Source organism: Triturus cristatus, chromosome 1_2, assembly GCF_964204655.1.
Source record: "Triturus cristatus chromosome 1_2, aTriCri1.1, whole genome shotgun sequence".
NCBI classification, from domain to species: domain Eukaryota; kingdom Metazoa; phylum Chordata; class Amphibia; order Caudata; family Salamandridae; genus Triturus; species Triturus cristatus.
The window spans coordinates 154,642,012-154,659,873 of record NC_140580.1 but is presented as its reverse complement, the minus strand read 5'-3'; positions in this window follow the sequence as shown (position 1 = coordinate 154,659,873).

The window sequence follows — 17,862 nt, the reverse complement described above, 5'->3', positions numbered from 1 at the left end:
TCATATGTTTACGAATATATTGTTGTATATTTGATGGGTGTGCTCAGGTTTTGTTGCATTGTTTGTGATCTCTAAGGACATGCTCTGGTGTGTGTGGCATGTCCTCTTGGCAAATTACAGCCCATTTCGTTTTTCGCTACTGCAAGGCTACCTGTTCGCCATAGGACAGAATGGGAAGTTTGTTTATAACATCTTATAAACATAACTGGCCCGGGGAATTAGCTAAGAAAATAAAGTTAAGCATGCCTGAGCTCAGAATCTAAACATGCATCTTTTAGTGAAGGAGCTTTTTACATTCTGCGTTTGAAAATACCACTTTTAGAAAGTAGATATTTTCTTGCTCAGTCATCCCGTGTGCCTCTGCTGGAATGTGGATTGCCTGTTTGGGTTTTGGATGACAGAAGGCTGGGGAGCAGGAGTGGCTCCAGATAGTCTAGGTGGGTCAGGGAAGGGCTGAATAGACCTGGGCTGCAATGGGGGAAGGGGAGGAGATTTCCTTGCACCTCAAAGGGCCAGGTCTGCCTCTGCTAATGCAAAAGTGGGGATCCCCTCCAGGAAAAGATAATTTAAGGCCAGGGAGAAGAGGGGAAAAGTCAAACATACAATGAAACACTCCCTCAAGGCCTATATTTCTTTTGTCACAGAAACTAAGTTCGACATGGGCTCAACAACCAGTTAAATCATATCAACAAAGCTAACAAAATTGATCTTATCATAATTGTTTATTTAACTTCTTTATATATTTCATTGCAATTCATTTCTTTCTTATTTTTCCTTTAAAACGTATATATATATATATATATATATATATATATATATATATATATATATATATATATATATATGGGGCTGTGGGAGGTCCTCATGGGGCAATTCAAAATTACACTAGATCAATATGTACCCTTATGGTTGCGCTATATTGATGATCTGTTTCTAATCTGGAGGGGTTCAGAGACACACGCTCTCCAGTTTATTGAACAGATCAATAACAACCAGATGAACCTAAAATTTACGGCAAGTATTAGCAAATGTTCTGTGTGCTTTCTTGACGTAGAAGTTTACATCAAGGACGATAGCATTGCAACCAGACTATACCGAAAACCGACTGCTGATAACTCACTGCTGCAGGCCACAAGTCATCACCCGCGCCATTTGATTCAGAGCATCCCCTATGGGGAGATGCTACGGGTTAGGCATATTTGCAGCAGTGTGGAGGATTGCCAAATAGCTCAGGGAGCTAGTAAAAAGAGATTTCCGGAAAGTGGGTACACTGTGGAGGCCATATACAGAGCTATTAACAAAACCAGGATCCTCACTAGAGATCAGGCACTTGCTACTAGGAATAGAGAACCAAAAACAGGTTCAGATCACTTGGAACCACCTTATAGAGTGATTTTAACCTTTAATAAGCAGCATAGAGCCCTTGGAAAAATACTAAACAAAAACTGGAGTCTGGTATGAAGTGATCCCATTGTTGGTAAATACCGGTCTTTAAATCCGGAACTGACATTTTGGAAAGCTAGGTCTATGGCAAATAGTCTTGTAAAAAATAGTCCAGAGACTAGATCTTCCACTAACTGGCTTACCTCGCGTAAAGGATTTATTAAATGCCCGATGTGCACAGCTTGCAAATCTGCTAAAAACAAAACAAGCTACACCACTCCGTTTAAGTCAGATCCGATAATTATCAGTAAAAGACTGACTTGCAAAACGAAGTTTGCTGTTTATGTGCTGGAGTGTCCTTGTGGTTTAAGATACATTGGGAGCACCAAGCTCCCAGCACACAAAAGGATACTCCAGCACATAAGAGCCATTACAAATAAGGATCAAGCCTATCCAGTGGCTAGACATTTTGAGGTGAGCCATGACAGCAATCCATCGCACCTCCTTTATTTTGTAATAGACTCTATTCCCCCCCTTAAAAGGGGTGGAAATCGTGAGGGCCAACTCCACCTGCTTGAAACAAAATATATATTAGAGCTTGATACAAAGACACCGGCAGGGCTCAATGCGAGTGAAGGTTTTTATACCTGTTTATAAGAAGTGTAATAGTGGCAATCCATTATTGTGATGTACTGTAGGAGCACTAGCTTAAATCAGTTTTTGAAAATACAATATCATGCATGTATAGATGAACAACATTTCCCTTGCTCTGTAACCATGTTTTATCTTTTTCTGAATTAGTTATTTAACATTTTTTTGCACTTTATGGCACTTCAACACTTTTATTGAACCGGCTGGTTCATATGGGTGACACGCTTTCTTGCTTAGCACAATTGTTGCCTGTTTTAAACATGGAATGATTATTTGCCCACTGGGGCTTGATTTTATTGAGCATAATATATACAAAGAGAGGACCATCTTGACACCAGACAAATAACAGGAAACTGCACTTACATTGAGTTTTATTGACAAACTGAATGTGTTGATCAAGTAGTCCTGATGCATTGTGGACCAATTTATATTTATGATTATAGCATAGGTGTTACTAATTTTGGCATTTTTAGCTTTTTTACATTTTTATATGAATGTTTTTATAGATTTTAAATGCCAAAGAATCGGGTGCCACTTTTTCACTTGCAATAATATTTGTCTTGCGTATATTTATTTATGTATTTATTGCATAGTTAAGTATTTATTATTATGTAATCAAGTGTATTGCTATTTTTGCACATGGTGAACCTTTTGTATACGCTCATTCAGTGTTCAACACTATGCAGGATTTCCTTGATGTTTATTGAAGGAGCAACTGGCTTGAATTTGCACTAGCACTTTAAATAGAGGTCAAAAAATATGCAACGCGTCATGTAACCAAGGCCCAGGTGGGGCTGAAACGCGTAATGGCAGCGATGCAGGGCAACAAATAAACCGTTATGCACAAAGAACTTTAGGTCCGCGTTCATTTGCCCTAATAACGAGTGGATGTTACTAGACGAAGCCTGCTATATATATATAGATATATATATATATATATATTCACTGAAAAAACCATAGGTTTCAGGCACGTTATAGTTAGGAATTAGCATTTAAAAAACCTTAGTAATTCACTGAAAAACCATAGGTTTCAGGGGCGTTAGAGTTAGCTGTACTTTTCACTCGTACAAAACCATTGAAATTCCCCCGTTATAGTTAGTTCAGCTAACTATAACTCGCGCGCCCGCAATGCACTGCTGATGACGTCACATATTACATCACTCATGACATGGTCAGTGACATCACTCATGACATCACTGATGACATCTCAAATGACATCACTGATGACATCACTGATGACATCATCCAGTGAATGTGTGTTTTTCTGAAAATTACATATGTTTTATATATGTATATCTCAAGGTCGATGGAAGAATAAATGGGTATACAAGTGTCTAAATGAATGATTTGTTTTTGAAAAATTGATTGTATAACTGACTGATTAAGTGTATCTTAGTAAATACATGGCTTAGTGAGTAATGTTTAAATATGTAAATATCTGTATCAGTCTCTCACTTTTTGTATAAGTGGCTGCATGGGTTGGTGAGTAGCTACATGAGTGTCTATATAGGTTATTAGTTGTTTTTTGAGTATCAGTATGAGTGTCTGAGTGTCTGTATGGTTCGGTGGGGGGTATTACGTAGTGCATAGGTGCCTGAATGAGTGACTCACTGTTTGTATGTGTTGAAGACAGCATGTGTAGGACTGTATGGATGGATGAGTGTGTGCATGGGTGTGTTAGTGAGTGAATGACTGTCTCAATAGTGTCTTTATGAGTAACTACATATGTTTTAAACTAGTATATGTGAGTATTGGTGTATATAAGTGAGTAGATGTGAGAGTGAGAGATTGGAAGAGTTCCTGTATGAATAAGTATGTGTTTCTAGAAGTGATTGTTTAAAAGACTATGTGTACGTTTCTGTAGAAGTAAGTGTGGTGGTGTGTGTATAACTGTATATGCAAGTAAATGGATGTTTGATTCTTTATTAGCATGAGTGACTATGTGTGTGAGTAACTCTATGGATGAGTGGTGTTGTGTAACAGGATGTATAGGTGTATGAGTACACATGATGAGTGAGTACATGTATGAGTGACTGTATAGTACTGTTGGTGAATGAGTGGATGTGTATGTGGATATTAGAATTACTGAATAGGTTGTTGTAACTGGTATTGGTATGTCCATTGTTTTGAAAATTTTAGTTTCTATTTTTGAATGTGTGTATCAATGGTTATATTAGGGGAGAGGAGCTCTGCCACTCTATCACAAGGAGGATGTCATCAGTGATGTAATTTGAGATGTCATCAGTGATGTCATGAGTGATGTCACTGACCATGTCATGAGTGATGTAATATGTGACGTCATCAGCAGTGCATTGCGGGCGCGCGAGTTATAGTTAGCTGAACTAACTATAACGGGAGAATTTCAATGGTTTTGTACGAGTGAAAAGTCCAGCTAACTATAACGCCCCTGAAACCTATGGTTTTTTCAGTGAATTTCTAAGGTTTTTTTAAATGCTAATTTCTAACTATGCCTACAGAGATAGGACATGTGAAGAAAGAAGAAAAAACGCACAGAATGAAAAAAAAGAAATGCAGAAAGAAGCAACAGAAGTCCTCAAAGACGAAGAAAAGTGCAGGAAGAAGGATAACGTGCAGAAAGAACAAACAGAAGAGCAGAAAGAAGCCTTGTTGCAAAATCATCCTGTACCCTCAACTTTTTCAGACGATACTGGTGGTAACTGAGTCTAACTAACCAGTCCTAGAGCCAGTGCTATGTTAAAAGACTCTCAAAATACAGTGAAAACACCTACATACACTAGGGAACACTATGCGTTGGGGTCCCCCTGTGATTAGCATGACCTCCTCTGTAAGCCCCTAGTATATAATAGGGCAGGGGATTAAAACTACCTCTTAAAACGCGCCACAGGGCGTGTTTGCATACGTCACCTCAGGCCCCCTCCCCTCCCTTCCCCACTGTGTAAACATGCCCTGTGGCCGTTTTAAGTTTGGAGATTAAGTCCCCTTGAATCCTGACGGTCCCTAGGGTCCACTAGGTACCTCCAGTAAGCGCCACAGAGCTGCGTTGCAGAGAGATGTAAAAAGAGGCACGGCCTAGACCACCTCTCTGCAACGCAGCGCAGTGGCGCTTACTGGAAGCACCTGGTGGGCTAGTTGGCCCCCCAGGGTCCCTCAGGATTGAAGGGGAATTATTTCCCCAACTTAAAACGCGCCACAGGGCGTGTTTGCACACGTTAACTCAGGCCCCGTCCCCTCCCTTCACCACTGTGTAAACACGCCCTACGGCCGTTTTTAGTTGGGAGATTAAGTTCATTTGAATCCTGAGGGTCCCTAGGGTCCAACTAGCCCACTAGGTACCTCCAGTAAGCGCCACAGAGCTGCATTGCAGAGAGGTGTAAAAAGGGGCGTGGCCTCAGAACACCTGTCTGCAATGCAGCTCCCTGGCGCATACTGGAGGTACCTGTTGGGCTAGTTAGCCCTCAGGGAGCCTCAGTATTGAAGGGGAATTAATTCCCCAACTTACAACTGCCCAGGGGGCGCATTTGCAGAGTGCTGCAGGGACAGGGCGTGGCCTCCGGCACGATGCCGGTCTTTTATTTATTTTATTTTTTAAGGAGGGCTGTGTGGCCCCCCTTCTTTTTCTAATTTATTGGCCCTGGGGACCCCATCCCCGAGGGCCGGCACCCTAATTTTTTTGTTGAAAAAAATTAATTTGGAAGGGGGCCGCGTGGTCCCACTCCCGAGGCCTTAATCAGCCCCGGGGACCCCAACCCCCGGGTCATAGCCTTTTTCAATTCTTTAGGAGGGAGGCTGCGTTGCCCCCCTCCTCAGGCCACTTATGGCCCCGGGGACCCCATCCCCCAGGGCCGGCCTTTGTTTTTTTATTATTTTGTTTTTAAATATATTTATAGAAACACCTAGGACATTCTGGACAAACCGTACGTACCTATCACCATGACGATTTGCGTGATATTCATTAAAAGGTGACTATGCATACAATGAATCCACGTGGAATGTATTTACACCGCTAGTGAAGCTCTGACGTGTCTGACGCCCTACCGTGCCTAATCCTGGCGCCCCCGCCGGTGGGTATTCTCCAAGTAGACACCCTTGTCGTTTATTTACACAAACATGGGTAGCTATTGATGGGCACATTTAATACACACGCACACCAAGCCATTCAAAGGGGGATTCGACAAAAATTCGACCAAACTATGAAAGAAACCCCCCTCACGGTTAATAAAACACACATCTACCGCTGGATGTGTAATACTTTTTATTTTACTCTCTGGAAAGGGGACGAACCTCACTTGAGAGTCACAGCGTGCTCCTGGCTGAGCCCAATGCTGTGTTACACCCACCAGTACCCGCCGAGTGCCACACACCTCTGTGTTGTATTCCACCAGCTAGTGCGTATGCTATGACACTCTCTAGCCTATGTGCACTGTAACACCACCCCGTGAATATGTCATGCCACACTTGCCTTCGCACGGGTTATATTGCCCCATCTAACGTGCCTTCCTCGATGCCTATGTTATAACGCACAGCTGTCGTACTTTGCAATTTGGGACCGCGTAGGAGACAGGGCCCTACCCCTGTCTATCCCGGTATTAGCGAACCGCGAATGGTCAATGCGGTATGTACAAGTGCTTTGTATAACGTTTTAGCTATGAATGCACTGTGTATACGCTATTATACATCACTACGTGGGTTCCATCTTAGAGCGGTGGCCATCTTATGGTTGCCCTCACATAGGCTACATAGCATGGAGCAAATACGAGCCTTTTAGAGCACATGTGTTTTCCTTTGACTTCTCTGTGACCTGGGCAGCTTGGCTCCGCTGCCCCAGGTCAGTCCGGTCTCACGAGTTCCCCGTCCTCTGGCCACCTGTGATTAGCATCAGGGCTTGACACACCATAAAGCCTTTACATTAAACACCAGCCTCCAGCTAATCTCTTTATCACCTGACTGTTCCTGCTTTATGGCTTGTTTTCCAAACAGGAGATGCTCATGTTTATTGGGGCCTATCGATATCTGATGTGGGATCTGAGCCTTGCTGGGTAAATAATTGCGGGCTGGCTTAACTGGAATGTGGGATGGTCATCATGACTCTGCCTTTTTGTTTGTAATGTATACTTTATATGGCCATATCGTAAACCTAGGAATGTATGCCTGAAGCAGGATATTTTGTATTTAAGGAGAAGCCTGTTTCTGTGATTTTTAGCAGTCTCCTGAGAACATACACGCTGTTGTACTTCTAGGATACCTGTAATTGGTCTGCAGCCAATAAACTGATCTTTGACTTCACCCAGAAGACTCTGTGTTTCTGTAGGTCTGAAACAGGAAGAACCCCGAAGTCATAGGGCGTGTTCCCCTGCACCGCTGGGCTTAAAATACCCAGTACTTCAGTTGGCGCCCAACTCGGCGCGATTTCAGCGGTACCGGTCCAAGCCAGAGGTTCGTGAGGAGCTTCGTGTGGAAATTCTGGAGGAAGGCCGCCACTTCATCGACCCCTGCATGTCGACGTGGTCCAAAAGTCTTTTCTGCGAGGTTCTCTGCGTCCCGACGGCTACGAAGGACTGCTGCCATGATTAATCGCCCTGTTTTGGACCCTTGACGATTTTTTGGTAGAGCGAAACAATCGAGAGAGTCTTCTGGTGACGCCATCGATCATCAATATTCAGTTAAGTATAAGTGGAGCGTCTCCTAGTTTGAATTTGGTATCCTTCTGGATCATTTTGATTTGGTGCTTGCAAGTCCCAAAGCCAGAGGACTCGTGTATTCACGAGACTATCGTATTTGATAATCCTTTGACGTTTGAAACTAGACTAGTGAGCGAAGATGCCTGGTTCTAGTGTATTTTGTAGATTGTTTTGTTTGGGTTGTGGAAGGGATTTCCAGTTAGAGGATTCATGTCCGGTTCCTCCAATTGGAACTCCTACTTATGAGCTTTATGTAAAACATGGCGTGGGCCCCATTGCATATAATGAAGTATGGATCCGATACACCAGAAAGGACGGTGTTTTAAAATGGCCCCAAAATGGTAGTTTCGATACAGATATCTTAGATAATTTGGAAGTTAAATTGTTTAAAAAGAAAGCCCGGCCGGCGATGTTTGATTCTTTCCGCCTATGGCGAAAGGAAGCCAAACAGAAGGAAATTAAGCTAGCAAAAAAGAATAAGAAAGAAAGAGGTATGTCAGTGATGCAAGCAGCTGTGCAATTTAAAGATAATGAGGAGGAACAAATGAATGAGCAATTTCATAGACAGCGCAAACTAGGGATTGATAAATGTTACCCTGTTTTGTCACCCCTTGTGCAAGATGAGACAAAAGAGAAAGAGAAAGATTCCCTAATGTCCCATTTGCTAAGTTCGCCACCCCCGTATGCGCAAAATGCTACCGCGCCTCCACAGCTTGTAAATGCGCAGCCTCCAGTAAATATGCCGCAAGCCTTCCCACAACCGCCAGCTCCTCCTCAGCTGGCTCCTACCCCTGCAGTGCAGCCCTCTCAAGGGCCGCCAGTTTTGGTACCTGTTACCCCCGCGCTTCCTGCGACTTTGCCTAGCACGCCAGCGGCTTCCCCTGGCGCTCCTTCTTACACTACCCAGGTACCTGTATCTGAATCTGTTTTTCTTCCCTCTGTCTATCCCCCCGTTGTCGCTTCAACTTTTCCTTCAGCACGACAACGACTAGCTAATGTAGTGACTACTTTAATGTCGCCTCTCTTTGGGTCATCTAGTGCGACCCCTGGTTTACAACGTAAGCAACTGCGCAGTCAGCTGCCTGATCCTGAAGAGAAAAAGGTATTAGATCATATGGCGCGTAGGTGGATTATTTTTCCTTCACTCTATGAGGTGGAGCAGTTGTTGACGTTTTTCACCAATGGGATGCCCCGAAACAGAGGTATATGTTCGAGAAAATGTGTGAAATCCTCTGTGAGGAATTGGATGATCATGGTAGAGATCCAAACCCGCAGGAGTTATGTCGAGTGAGATTCGATTTTGGAAAAGGCACGATTGTGGGCCCCGATGTGAATAAAGCAGTTGCGACCTTATTATCTTTGAAGAATGATGATTGCCAGCAGTCGTTGTTTGAGCAGGATTTCCCTGTGGGGAAGAAGGTAAAAGCGCGCCAATATCCGATGCGTGAGGTTCCCCCAGTTTGGAGACCTGCTGATCCGAATGCTAATCCACCTGTCTTAGCACATTTTCAGCGTGTTTGGGTGCATGTCCCATGGAAGCGATCTGAGGTGTTAGCGCTTAAGCAGACATTGCCTGACCCCCGTAAAAACCCTACAGGGTATTATAAGGAGTTATCCCAAACTGCAGAATCGTGCGTCATGAATCTGGCCGACATAGATATGTTATTTGGGAATGTTGTTCCACAGCCTTTATGGGGATCCATCCGTAATACGGATCATGCTGCAGAACTAGGGGGTACATGGGCTAATATCGTTGCTGCAGACGCTAGACAAGTTGGTGGCGCAAAGCCTGACCCTTTAGTGGCAGAACTCCCTGGTCGAATTATTACATACATGAAGACCATAATGCCCGCGATGCGCGTAAATTGGGACAAACTATCTGCATGCAAGCAGAAGAAAGATGAGACAGTGTCCGATTTCTTCACCAGGTTTGAAGAAACGTTTATCGACCACAGTGGTCAAGACATGAGCACTGAAGGTGGCCAACGGTTATTTGTTGATAAATTTGTGCAGAATCTACTTCCCGAGTTGTGTAAAAAATTAAAGGACTCGGAAAGTTCTTGGGCTGTTTCCTCTTCAGCGCAAATACTGGCTACTGCACAGTAATATGAAAATAGAGACAAAGATGAGAAGGATAGAACAGATAAGAAAACGAAAGAACTAAAAACAAAGGTCCTCTTGCAGCAGGCCTATCCACCACGTGGAGGACAGAATAATTATAGGCAAACACAAGGTGTCTATCACCAGCCCCAACAGTTTCAGAATAATCAGCAAATGAATGGGTATTATCAACCACGTATCCCTATAGGTCCCAATCAATGTTCATATTGCAAAGAGGAAGGTCATTTCAAGTATAGTTGTCCTAAATTAATGCAGCGTAACAGTAATGCGTATGGCGCAAGAGGTAGAGGTGGTCAGCAAGCTCCTAGAGGTAGGGGGCGTGGAAATGTTCCCCAGAACGCGCGTCCTCTTCCGCCTCAAAATACCATAAATAGCTTTGATCAGCAGGCCAACGCGACTGGTAATACAGCTCAGTACTACAATAATGATTATTATGCAGAAGATGACAATGTAGAAGATAATGATTACTAGGACAGCCGTAGACAGAGAGAGGGAGTTGTTTCAGTGCCAGTGGATCAGAGCGGACCTTATGTTAAAGTAAGTACAGCAAATGTAACGGAGCCCTTTCTGCTAGACACTGGTGCTGCAAAGAGTTCAATTATGCATTCAAAACTCCCTGGCGCGCCTTTGTCTGGCGAAATAAATGTTTCAGTAGGTTTTTCTGGCGCCCCAGTTAGGAACCCGATTTCTAGTCCTATGTCTCTTTCTGTTGGACCTTGCGAGCTAAAAGCACCTCTCATCCTAACAACAGGTTGTGGTGAGAATTTGCTAGGATTAGACTTGCTAAAAAGATTACATGCTACGCTGTATTGTTCTCCCTCAGGGGTACAACTTACATTAGGAAAGAGAGTGATTTCCCCAATGTATTTGTCTAAAAATGCAATGCCACCTGAATTGTCATCCCTTCCGGATGTCCTTTGGGCTACTGGTCCCAATGATGTGGGTCGCTTGGAAATACCGCCATATGTGGTAACTTTAAAGGCCAATGTCAGATTGCCACGTATTCCCCAGTATAAGATCTCCAATGAAGGTCAGAAAGCGTTGTTAGAAATTGTCAGCGATTTGATTAAAAAGGGTGTGATTGAAGAGACAAGAGGCAAAGTTTGCAATAGTCCGGTTTTACCTGTCTTAAAACGAACGGACCCTTCACAGCCACCTGTTTACAGATTTGTGATTGATCTTAGAGAGGTTAATAAGATTGTTGTGCCACAGTTTCCAGTTGTCCCTGATATAACTGCCTTGTTAACTATGATTCCAGCCTCCGCTGCATGGTTCTCAGTGATCGATTTAAAGAATGCCTTCTTTAGCATCCCAATTGCAGAGGAGAGCAGAGACATTTTTGGCTTTAGTTTAGGAGGTCGCAGCTTCCGCTTTAAACGTGCTCCTCAGGGTTACTGTGAAAGCCCATCAATATACAGCCAAGCTTTGAAAGCGCAGCTTGATGCACTTGTTTTACCTAGTGGCGCTATCCTCATTCAGTACGTTGACGATTTACTGATCGCCGCGGATACTGAAAAGATTTGCAAAGAAGCTACATTGTCATTGTTGCGTCATTTGTCTGCCTTTCATCACAAAGTGTCTCTCTCAAAATTGCAATATTGTCGACAAGAAGTGACCTACTTAGGTCATCTCTTATCGAAGGAGGGAAGGAAACTGACCCCAGAAAGAATTCAAGCCATTGCACAGTTGAGTGTGCCAAGAACACAGAGAGAAGTGCGTGCTTTCTTGGGCATTACTTCATACTGTAGGCATTGGATTCCTAATTTTTCCTTGTTGCAAAACCTTTGTTAGCATTAACATGCAAAGACACACCGAATCCTATCCCATGGTCTGAAGAGTGTCAGAAAAGTTTTTGGGAATTGCGTAATGCGTTATGTTCAGCTCCTGTGTTGGGTACCCCTGACTACAGCAAGCCTTTTACATTGTATGTTCATGAGAAAGACGGTTGCGCATTATCAGTGTTAACACAGCCTTTTGGCGATAGACCGCGTCCATGCGCATATTTTTCGTCCACCTTGGACCCGGTAGCGAGGGCATTGCCAAGTTGTTTGAGAGCCACAGCCGCCGCAGCTATGTCTATTCGACAGTCTGCTGGCCTAGTAATGGATAACACATTGATTGTTATGGTTCCACATGCTGTGGACACATTGTTAAACAGGACCAAGACACAACACTTAACTAGTGCGCGATTATCTGGTTATGAGCTGACACTGTTAGCAAATCATATACACATAAAGAGATGCAATACATTGAATCCAGCTACACTATTACCAATTCCAGCAGACCTAGATGAGATTGAGCAACATGATTGTCTGTTCAGAACAGAAGAAGAGACGAAAGGAAGAGTAGATCTTAAAGATACTCCCCTGACTGAGTGTGATGGTACTTTATGGGTGGATGGTTCGTGTTTTAAGCTTCCGAATGGTGATACGACTGCTGCATATGCTAACACGACTTTGCACACGATTGTGGAAACTGCGCGTGTGCCACAAAATTCGGCTCAAGCAGCAGAATTAATTGCCCTTACGAGAGCATGCGTGTTGTCTGAAGGAATGAAAGTGAACATATATACGGATAGCCAGTACGCCTTTGGCGTGGCTCATAGTTTTGGGCGATTGTGGAAAGAACGTGGATTCCTGACTTCGCATGGAGCTAAGATTCAGAATGGCAAGTTGGTGAATGATCTCCTTGAGTCACTGACCCTACCCTCACAAGTTGCGATTATGAAATGCAGTGCGCACAAGAAAATCACTGATGATGTTGGTCGTGGTAATGCGTTTGCTGATGAAGTCGCGAAAGAAACAGCAAAAGATGTAAAGACTCGAATGTATGTTGCAGGCCCTGCCAGATGGGTTGGTGATGTTGGAATGTGTGAAAACACAATAGAGAGTGTAAAGTCCCTTCAAGCTGAAGCCACAGAGAAAGAGTTGAGCAAGTGGAGAGAAAGTATGGGTAAGTTGGATGAGAATGGTTGTTGGATTGATTTGTCAGAACATAGGCGATGGTTGTTACCTGATGCATATGTGCTCCCAGTGGTTACTATGGCACATGGAATGGCACATATCAGTACGAAAGGAATCTGTAAGTTGTTGGCTCCAGTATGGCAGAATGCTGGAATTCCGAAGTGTGCAGAGAATGTGGTCAAGAATTGTATGGTATGCTTGAAGTACAACCCTGGTAGGGGAACCCCAACTCCAGCTGGTCAATTTGCGCCTCCATCATATCCATTTGAAGTTTTGCAGCTAGATTTTATCCACATGGAAAGATGCAACAACCTGAAATATGTATTGGTGGTTGTTTGCGCTTTCTCAAAATGGATAGAGGCCTATCCTCTAAAAGATAACACTGCTCTGTCCACAGCCAAAGCCCTTGTGAAGGAATTTTTCCCTAGGTTTGGAATGCCAAGAATGGTGTGGAGTGATAATGGAAGTGAGTTTGTGGGCCAAGTGATGAAGAATGTGTGTGAGGGACTAGGTATAAAGCAGAAATTTCACGCTGCAAATCACCCCCAATCAGCTGGATTAGTAGAGCGCTACAATGGCGCTCTAAAACTCAAACTGGCCAAAATCCAAGCGAGCTCAGGTCTTAAATGGCCTGACTCTCTGCCTCTAGCACTCCTGTCCACCAGAATGACTGTGCATTCACGAGTGGGACTTAGTCCCTACGAGGTCGTTTTTGGGCGCCCGGCCAATGTATGGGGTGTGCCAAGACCGACGAAATTCAGTGAAATCGAACATCCAGTACTGCTTGATTACTTGTATGAATTGACGGCTAAATTACATGTTTTACATCAACAGGTGCACGATACTCTTCCCCAGGCCTCTGAGGCTCCAGGACACCCTATCGACCCAGGCACGTGGGTCTTGGTGAAAAATTTTCAGCGCAAGAGCAACAATGAGCCTCGTTGGATCGGCCCTCATCTCGTGCTCCTATCCACAAGATCAGCTGTTCGAGTAAAGGGGAAAAAGAACTGGATCCACGGCGCCCACGTGAAGAGGATCCCTTTGCCTCTGCCGTATGACCAGTGGGTCCAGGAGGGTATCGCAGACTCTGAAACAGACACTGTACCTCGTTTTGTGCCGTTCAGTGATGCACGCATAAAAGGCACAGCTTCAGCACAGGAAAGTGACGATATTTTGCAAGAAGCTGTGCCACCGTCAATTCGATTGGACACCACAGAGCCTGAACTCTTGTTTCAAGATCAAACAGTACCTGGCCGTTTTCATTATAATCTAAGACCAAGGTGTGAGAAGTTGGCCTGATGTATGATGTCACTAGTTCTAGTGTACACCTTATATCAGTCCAAATACCCTTATGGTGATTGGTTGTAAAGTCAACCTTATAGACCAGCTATCCTAGTGGTAGCATGGACAAGAGCAGTCTTAGGCTAAACTCTGAATGGCATGTGAAGCCAGCTGTGATACCATATATAATCCCTTGAATACCAAATGAAAGGACACCACAACAGATATATATATAAAATAAAGTGTATTTATTCTAGTCAAACCCTCAGCACTCTTTATGAGATTAGAGGTAAGTACAACACAGTCTTATTTAAGCATACATTAAGTCACACAGGTAAGTAATACATTTAGGCCCTAGGGGCCACGCAAACCATATACTAAGTAAGTGGTATAAGGACCACTGTCACGGAAATAGAATAGGCCTAGGCCTAGGGAATCGCTGGGGCTACACTACACTAGCGTTAGTTAGGAAGTGGGAGGCCCACGGGATTCGTGTGCAGGGTGGAAACACTCACGCGTAATGCGTAAAAGTCACTAGCAATAGTACAGTTTAGAAAACGATAGATTTAGGACACTTCCGGAGTAGCTAGGAAGTCGAGACTGGAAAACTAGACACTAGGATAGTCACTATCCTGATGAGCACCGGAGTACCCAAGTTACCTAGCCCACAGGCTGCGGGTGCATAGGGGTGAAGATGCGTCGGTTTTCGTCATCGACTCCTATGGATGCCTGAAGAAAGATGCTGACAGGCAGTCAGTGAAGAGTGTCCGGTGGATCCCAAGGCTGGGATCAAGAAGAGAGGAGACCTGCAAGCAGAAGGGACAGAGTCAAGGTCACTAGCCAGTGACCACGTGGAACTAGGAAGGAACCAGGCGATGTCGTGAAGATTGCAGGTGAAGGTGAAGCTTGTCGCGGCAGCCAGGAGGACCAGGAAGCGTCGAGGACGACCAGGACCAGGAGGCGAGCTGTCCCACGAAGGCTCTTGCTGTCGGCGGCGTCGAAGTTGGACTAGGACTCACCAAGCCTTGGCAAGCGGAACCCACGAAGAACGGAGGACTTGCTTCTGGTGCAGACCAGGAAGGTCTGGGGTGCTTCTTCTTTGCAGAGAAGCGGGAGCCAGTCTGGAGGAGCCAAACCAGCGCAGAAGATTTCAGGGTGCGTCGTCACAAAGGCCACTAGCCAGCGGGCAAGCAACCGGACAGACGCGGCAAGCAGGAAAATGCAGAAGGGCCCCACGCAGGACTCGTGGAGTGTGGGGGGCTGATCTTCGGTGCAGATGGTTCTTGGGGTTGGGGCTTCTCAATCCCTGGTGCACAACTTCGAGGGTGCCTCAGAAGCTGCGCTTGAAGTTACTAGCCACTTTTCCCAGGTAGCCGGTCCCACGTCGCTCGTCACCTCCACGGATCTCAGCTTTGCTGTGGATGTGGATCAGGGTCGGAGAAGTCTGGAAGTCAAGGCTCTGGTCGGGCTCTGCAGTCGGTTCCTCGTAGAACGTGGGAAAAGCAAAGGGTAGTCTCTTGATGGTGCCTGTTTGCACAGGGTAGCCACTCCTTGGCCACAAGGGAGATTCTTCAGTCTTCTTCTTTCGAAGGTCCAGAGTTTCTGTTCAAGTTTGCAGGTTCAGGATAATCTAAAGTCTTGAGGCCCAACTCCCACTCTTATACTAATCTGGGGGGCTGGGATACCTGCTAGGTCACGCCTTATGGGTGGGACCTGGGAGGGGGTGGTTACACCCACTTCCCTTTGTCCAGTTTCGCGCCAGAGCTGGGGCTGGAGTGCCCCAGCGCCGGTTTGAACTGGACTATGCAAGGAACACCTTGTGTGCCCCAGGCATGTCTCATTCCTTTCAGCCCACCCTGCCCCAATACACTAAAGGCTGTCTGGGGAGGTGCTAGCACCTCCCCAAGCAGGAAACCTATTGTCCAGGCCTCCCTGGCTGGGATCACTCCCAGCTGCAGGAGGTCAGACTTGTGTCGTGGCAGCAGCATCCATTTTGTGATGCTGAGGCTTTGGTCAGAGGCTAGCAGTGAAGTATGATTTTAACATGTCTTTCCCTCTAAAAGGGGGGAATAATATCCTCATGTCCAGAAATGGCATGGGGGTATTATTCCGCAGTGTTAGACACCTTACACGACATGTTTCGATAAAGCCAAACCATAGTTACCATAACCGTCTAAGATTATAAGGCACTTTAAGAGTATATGGTAGGCTATATCATAGAACAGCTATAAGGACTTGGTTCCGAAAGCTGCAGACAGGCTCAGCTCATGCTAGAGCACCATCTCACATGTTACCAAGCACTCTGCCTCCAGGATTGTTAAGGCCTGCCATAGGAGTGACTGATAGGTACACATGTGTCTATATGCAAGTTAGGTATAGGAATACTACACCTAAGCAAGGGGTGATTACACGAACTTGCCCCAGCTGAGTGATCAGCCAGTTGTGTCAAAAATGGAAGGCCAGGCCAGGGGTGGCATAATACATGCTGCAGCCCCTGGTAGGCCTAGGGTACACCTATGCCCTGGGTACCTAGGGTACACTGTACAGGGGCCAATAAGGTGATCCTATCCAAATGGGTTATGTACCTAAAGTAATTTAGAGAGAGAACAGCAGGGCTGTGGGTCTGATTAGCAGGCCCACAGCCACATCTAAGTCGAAAACCAGTAAAGCAAAAGCAAAAAGTGGGGGTGAACATAGAAAGCAGGCCCTACTCTCCTACACAACCCCCCCCCCCCAAACTTAGGGACATTAAACTAACCTTGACCAGTTGAGTCTTCATGTTCTAAGTGGAAATATCTGGAGAGTCCATCTGCATTGGCATGGTCAGTCCCAGGTCTATGTTCCACTGTGAAGTCCATCCCCTATAGGGAAATGGACCACCTAAGAAGTTTGGGATTTTCACCCTTCATCTGATTTAGCCACAAGAGGGGCTTATGGTCTGTCTGAATCTTGAAGTGAGTGCCAAACAAGTATGGCCTCAGCTTCTTCAGGGCCCAAACCACAGCAAAGGCCTCCCTCTCAATGGCTGACCAACGTTTCTCTCTAGGGGTCAGCCTTCTACTTATAAAAGCAATGGGCTGGTCTTGACCATCTACATTCAGTTGTGAAAGAACAGCTCCCACACCTAACTCAGAAGCATCTGTCTGGACAATGAACTCTTTGGAGTAGTCTGGACTTTTCAGAATAGGTGCACTGCACATAGCCTGCTTCAGGTCATCAAATGCTTTTTGACAGCTTACTGTCCACTGAACTTTCTTTGGCATCTTCTTGGAGGTCAAGTCATTAAGTGGTGTCACTATGGACCCATAGTTCTTAACAAACTTTCTGTAGTACCCAGTCAGGCCCAAGAAAGCTCTGACCTGAGTCTGGGTAGTTGGAGGAGCCCAGTCCTTTATGGTCTGGATCTTGCTCTCCAGTGGTTGAACCTGACCCCCACCAACTAGGTGGCCCAGGTATACAACCTTGCTCTGCCCTATCTGGCACTTAGTGGCCTTGATAGTGAGGCCTGCCTTTTGCAGGGCCTCTAAAACATTCCTCAGGTGGACCAGGTGATCCTCCCAGGTGGAGCTAAAGACAGCAATATCATCAAGATAAGCTGCACAATAATCATCCAACCCAGTAAGGACTTGATTCACCAACCTTTGGAAAGTGGCAGGTGCATTCTTCAAACCAAAGGGCATTACCACAAATTGATAATGTCCTCCTGGGGTCGAGAAAGCAGTTTTGGCCTTTGCACTCTCAGCTAGTCTGATTTGCCAGTAGCCTGCTGTCAGGTCAAATGTGCTCAAAAACTTAGCAGCTGC